The sequence below is a fragment of the Triticum urartu genome, chromosome 1A, assembly GCF_056163025.1.
Source record: "Triticum urartu cultivar PI428250 chromosome 1A, HENAU_Tu73, whole genome shotgun sequence".
NCBI classification, from domain to species: Eukaryota; Viridiplantae; Streptophyta; class Magnoliopsida; order Poales; family Poaceae; genus Triticum; species Triticum urartu.
Genome location: NC_141873.1, coordinates 544427688 through 544433687, shown reverse-complemented (window position 1 = coordinate 544433687; position 6000 = coordinate 544427688).

The following is a 6000-nucleotide window of genomic DNA, read 5'->3' as shown; positions in this document are numbered from 1 at the left end:
TGTGTGATGATTGCTTGACTTGTCCCAAAATAGCTAAAATCTGCCAAGAACTAAAATTGGGAAAAGGTTAAGTTTTTATTTGGTCAAGTAGTCTAATCACCCCCCCTCTAGACATACTTTCGATCCTACAAGTGGTATCAGAGCTTTGGTCTCCATTTGCTTGATCTCCATAGCTTTTGGTGGTCATAGCCTTGGTTTCACAACCTAGGAGAGTATGGCGTCTAGCGAGGGAAATTATCACCGTAGAGGTCCTTACTTTGATGGTACTAATTTTGCTAGTTGGAAGCATAAAATGAAAATGCATATTCTTGGACATAACCCCGCCGTTTGGGCTATTGTGTGTGTTGGTTTGCAAGGTGACTTCTTTGATGGGAGAGAACCAAACCGTGAAGCTACCGCGGATGAGTTGAAGATGTTGCAATACAATGCTCAAGCTTGTGATATTCTCTTCAACGGATTGTGCCCCGAAGAATTCAACAAAATCAGCCGTCTTGAGAATGCAAAGGAAATTTTGGACACCTTGATTGATATGCACGAAGGTACCGACTCCGTCAAGGAATCTAAGTTGGATGTGCTTCAAAGCCAACTTGACAAGTTCAAGATGAAGGATGGTGAAGGTGTCGCTGAAATGTACTCTAGGTTTGCTCTCATCACAAATGAGATTGCCAGCTTAGGAAGTGAAGAGATGACCGATAGATTCATCATCAAGAAGATCCTAAGAGCCTTGGATGGAAAATATGATACCGTGTGCACATTGATCCAAATGATGCCCAATTACAAAGATCTCAAGCCAACGGAGGTGATTGGAAGAATTGTTGCTCATGAGATGTCACTTAAGGATAAAGAGGAACTTCACAACAAATCAAGTGGTGCCTATAAAGCCTCATGTGAAGCCCCTACATCATCAAGTGAGAAACAAGACTTCAATGAAGAATTGAGCTTAATGGTGAAGAACTTCAACAAGTTCTACAAGAGTAGAAGCAAAGATAGAAGCTTCAAGTCAAGGTCCTACAATGACAAAAGATCTTCTAGTCGAGAGCAAAACTGCTACAATTGTGGAAGACCCGGACACTATTCCAATGAGTGTACGGCTCCCTACAAGAGAAGAGAAGATTCTCCAAGAAGAAGAAGCAAAGAATCACCACCAAGAGAGAGAAGGAGTAGAGATGATCGTTATGAACGAAGATACTCACGGAGAAGCAAGGATTCGGAAAGGAAGGAAAAATCATCAAGGAGCTACACAAGAAGAAGACATCAAGCTCATGTTGGTGAATGGGTATCCGGCTCCGACTCCGACAGCCACTCCGGGAGAAGTTATCACTCTGACTCCGAAGATACTCAAGATGAAGGTGTTGCCGGTCTAGCACTTGTGTCAACCAACTCCTACGACATATTTGACTCACCAAATGAAGGAATTGGAAGATGCTTCATGGCCAAAGGTCCTAAGGTAACACACCCCGAGTATGTTGATTTCAATAGTGATGAAGATGACTTGTTAGGTGATGATTTGCTTGTTGACAACTCTAGTGATGAATACTATGATGAAAGACCAATTAATCATGCTAATCAAGATAAAACGAATGACAATGATAAGGAGAAGATTGAGGCTCTAACTAAAGAACTAAAAACTCTTAAGTTAGCTCATGACACTATCTTCGAAGATCATCGAGAACTTTTAAGAGCTCATGAGAAATTACGCTTTGAAAAGCTCAATCTTGAGCAAGAGCATGAGTTCTTAAAGGCAATCAATGATGATCTCCGCAAGAAAAGTTCTTCTTACATTGCCAAGCGTTTACTCTTATCTACTTACATGCCTCAAGTCAAGTCTAGTAACAAGAAAGATTCTTCCTCTAGTAGTAACAATGATCATGCTAAATCCAATATTGTTGCTTCTAGCAGTTCTCTTGATTCCACTAATGATTCTCTTAGCCAAGTTACACTTGAGCAAGAAAATAGCTTATTGAAGGGAATTATAGAGAAAGGAGTGTACAAAAGCCTTGCCGGGAGTAAGCAATTCGAGGAAATTTTGCACAAGCAAGGAATGCACCGGAAGAATCAAGGTGTTGGTTTTGAACGAAAGTTCAATGCCAATGGAGTTGAGTGGGAAGAAGATCAATACCCCAAGACAAAGTTTGTCCCTCAACAAGAGAAGTATGATGCTTCTTTCAAGGGGACACAAGCTCAAGATGATCTTCCACCACAAGACTACGAGCAAAAAGGCAAGGACAAGCTTCAAGAGGAAATTGATGCATTTGAAGAAGCTCCCAAGACCTTAGTCAAGTGGATTCCCAAGACTACTCCAAGTTCCACTTCATCAAGTACGACTACAACTCCAAGGATTCCCATCAAGATGATGTGGATCCAAAAGAAGAAGAACTAGAGAGTTCTTGAGGGTGACTCCGCCAACATACTTCACTCTTATCATTTTGGCAAGAACAAGTGCAATCAACTTCCACATCTTGCACTAGTTCAAGGAGTCACAAACCCTCTTGTTGGTAAGACAAGGGACAAGGTAACCTAAAAGTTTTCATGGACATCATCTTTTGTGTGCATCACTCTATGTCTATGGATATCCTTGTTTGTTCCTTGTGGGACTAACCCATGTAGGTATTGAAAGTGCAATTCACTCAAATGGATAGCTCCAAGAGATCTACATCAACATTGAGCATCCACATCTTCAATATCTACATGAAATCATCATCGACAAAACCCAAGGTTAGTTCATCCCTCTTAGGGGGGATATCACATCTAGGGGGAGCTTTACTCTAAGACTTGAGCTAAAGCAACTCTAAAGATGTGAACACAACAATGCTTTATGTAAAAGTGGTAACCCCACTTGAGCTTAAACGATGAGTATGACCTACGATCAAGTGTTCTCACTTGACTCCTAAGTCAATATACTCATATATAGATGACCTAGTCATCGCAAATTGCTTGATAGATGCTAGAATTGGTTGTGCATGCCTTGTCACATATTTCATTTGCCATCTTATTGTGTGAGCATGCTGGTTGCATATTTTACTCATTCGAGGACATCCACTTGTTGTTTTGATTGTTTGGTTTTATCTTCTTTTGCCAAGTGGATGGACAAGAATGCCTAAGAACCTCCTCTAGCTATCTATGCTTTTCTCATCTCAAACTCTATTCATGCTGCATCACAAAATTTGATCAAGTCAGATTCGAACCACTCTGTGTGAGGAGCGCTCGGAGTCCCCGATTCGTCATAGACTTAAACTTCCAAAACCTCTTTATGATTCTCGGTCTGACCGATACTCCACTTTCGGTCCTACCGAGATCATTAAGTTGATCTAGGTTTTCGATCTCGGTGCAACCGATTTGAACATTTCGGTCACACCGAGTTTCAGTAACTGCACGCAGTTATGAATCTCGGTGCCACCGAGTTGTTCCACTCGGTCACACCGACAGGGTCGGGCTATATATAGTCACGGGTAAAATTTGGAAATTTCTCCGAATCCCTTCGCCCGCGCGATAGCCTGCTCTGCCCTCGTGGTCTCCGGACCGTCTTCTCGCCGCCAGCCGCCTCCAGTCGCTGGTCTCCGTCGCCGTCAACGGGAATTCTGCCCCGCCGTTGCCGCCGTAGCAAGTCCTCGCCGAACTAGGGTATGGACTTGATCTTTGTGCTATTCTCCAACCTGATTCCTAGCACATTGTGTTCTTCATGATTCTTGCCATGATTGAAACACTCCTATCCAGTCAAAACGCTCATAGATTAGGTTTGATTCGAAAATTCTAGGTTTTGGTTTCCGCCGAAACCATCTCGGACCCACCGAGTTGAAAAACTCGGTCCCACCGATTTGGCTTATGCCATTGCACAAGTGAGACTCGGTCTGACCGAGAATTACTTATTGGTGTGACCGATTTTGGAACTCTGTGAAACCCTAGCAGTCTCGGTGCCACCGAACTGTGACTCGGTCCAACCGAGTTCACTAGTTTAGGTTCCAAAACTGCTTCGGTATCACCGAGTTTGAAAATTGGTAGATCCGAGATGATTTCAGTGGGAAACTAAAACTAAGTTTTTGGATCATTCTTTTGCAAAAATCTCTGCATTTTGTGATGCTCATCCTTTCTACCTCATCTATAATCTATTCACAGGGTCAGCAGTCAGAGTTTGCAGCATGTCTGATCAAAGTGATAGCCAGAATGTGTCAGAACAGCAAGTGGTGATGAGTGAGGGCACTAGTCCCTCAAGTTCTTCAGATGAGGGCAGCAGGAGCACCCCTAGCAACTTGCCAAAGGCTGCCACGAGACAGAGGAAGAAGAGGACTTCAGATTCCGAAGATGAAGACTATGTGGCAGAGGAAGAGGCCACTTCCAAGAGAGTTGAGCTAGCTCAAGGCACTAAGCCAGGCCTGAAAATCAAAAGGCCAGCAGGCAGGCAGCCAATGTCAAAGGCCAGAATGTCAACTAAGAAGCCCATAGAGCCAGTTGCAGCTGAGGGCAAGAAAAGAAAGGAAAGGGTGAAGAAGACTGTGGCTAGAGTGCTTGGCAAAGCTTCCATCATGGAAGAGGAAGAAGAAGAAGAAGAAGTAGCTGCACCAGCACCCAAGGCACCCAAGCTAATGGGAGATGCCATAAAATCAGGGGGAGCTGCTTCCAAGGCCAAGCCAGCTCCAAAGCCAAAGCCAAAGAGGAACACAAGAAGCATCCCTGCAGCTGAGAAGAACAAGGCCCCAGTGCCTGAGACTGTTGCTGAAGAAGAGGAAGAGAATGTCCTAAGGAAGCTAAAGCCCAAGATCCCAGACCACAACGATGCTCATCCTGTGGCTGAGGACATGAAGCTCAGGAGAGATTCAGGGCTGAGGAAGTGGAGAGAAGCAGACCCATATGCTTCAAGGAGAAGAACTGCCGTGGACTACAGGTTTCACACCAAGGAGCAGCAGGATTTTTATGAGACAGTGCTGCTAGATAAGAAGCCCATTGTCTGTGATATGCGATGGGTTGATTGGACATACATCAAGGACAATGAGGAGCACTATCCTGGAGTGCAAGACGGGGGATCTATCCAGGTGGGATCGCACGCACTTTGGCAATGTTCACCAGGAGATAGCGTGGTTGAGGATACAGCTACAAGAGCTCCGTGATTCCCTAGGAAGATCTGGCCCCAATCATTTGGAAATTAAAATAGTAGATCGTCTGACCGAGCTATACCACAGAGAAGAAATGCTTTGGAGGCAAAGAGCAAGGTTGGAGTGGCTCACACATGGGGACAAGAATACTTATTTTTTCCACCTCAGAGCTAGCAGAAGGAGACGGAAAAATCTGATTCGAGCTCTACAGCGACTGGATGGGCAACTAGCCGAAGATAAACATGAGATGGAGGCTTTGACTACTGCTTTCTATGAGGAGTTGTATACGTCGGAAGGGGTCCAGAATATGGATCAAGTATTGGACACAGTGCCACGTAAGGTTACCCAGCAGATGAATGACTCTCTCAATGCGCCATACACCCAAGACGAGGTGAAAAATGCACTCTTTCAAATGTTCCCACTAAAAGCTCCTAGTCCAGACGGATACCCAACACATTTTTTTCAGCGACACTGGGACATATGTGGGAATGAAGTCACTAGTGTGGTCCTCAGAATTGTCGAGGGCACGGAGACGACCGCGAGCATAAATGAGACAGTGTTAGTCCTAATCCCCAAGGTAAAAAATCCCACTCTACTATCTCAGTTCCGACCGATCAGTATGTGCAATGTATTATATAAGATCGCATCCAAGGTAATTTCTAACCGCCTGAAGCTAGTATTACCTGACATTATTTCTAAGGAGCAGTCAGCATTTGTGCCAGGCAGACTGATCACGGGCAACATTATAACTGCTTATGAATGCTTGCATTTTATGAAGCGTAATAAAGCGAAGAAGCATCAATCTTGTGCTCTGAAACTTGATATGATGAAGGCATATGATAGAGTCGAATGGGAATATCTGAGAGCCATTATGCTCAAGCTGGGCTTCACAGAGAGGTGGGTTGACATAGTG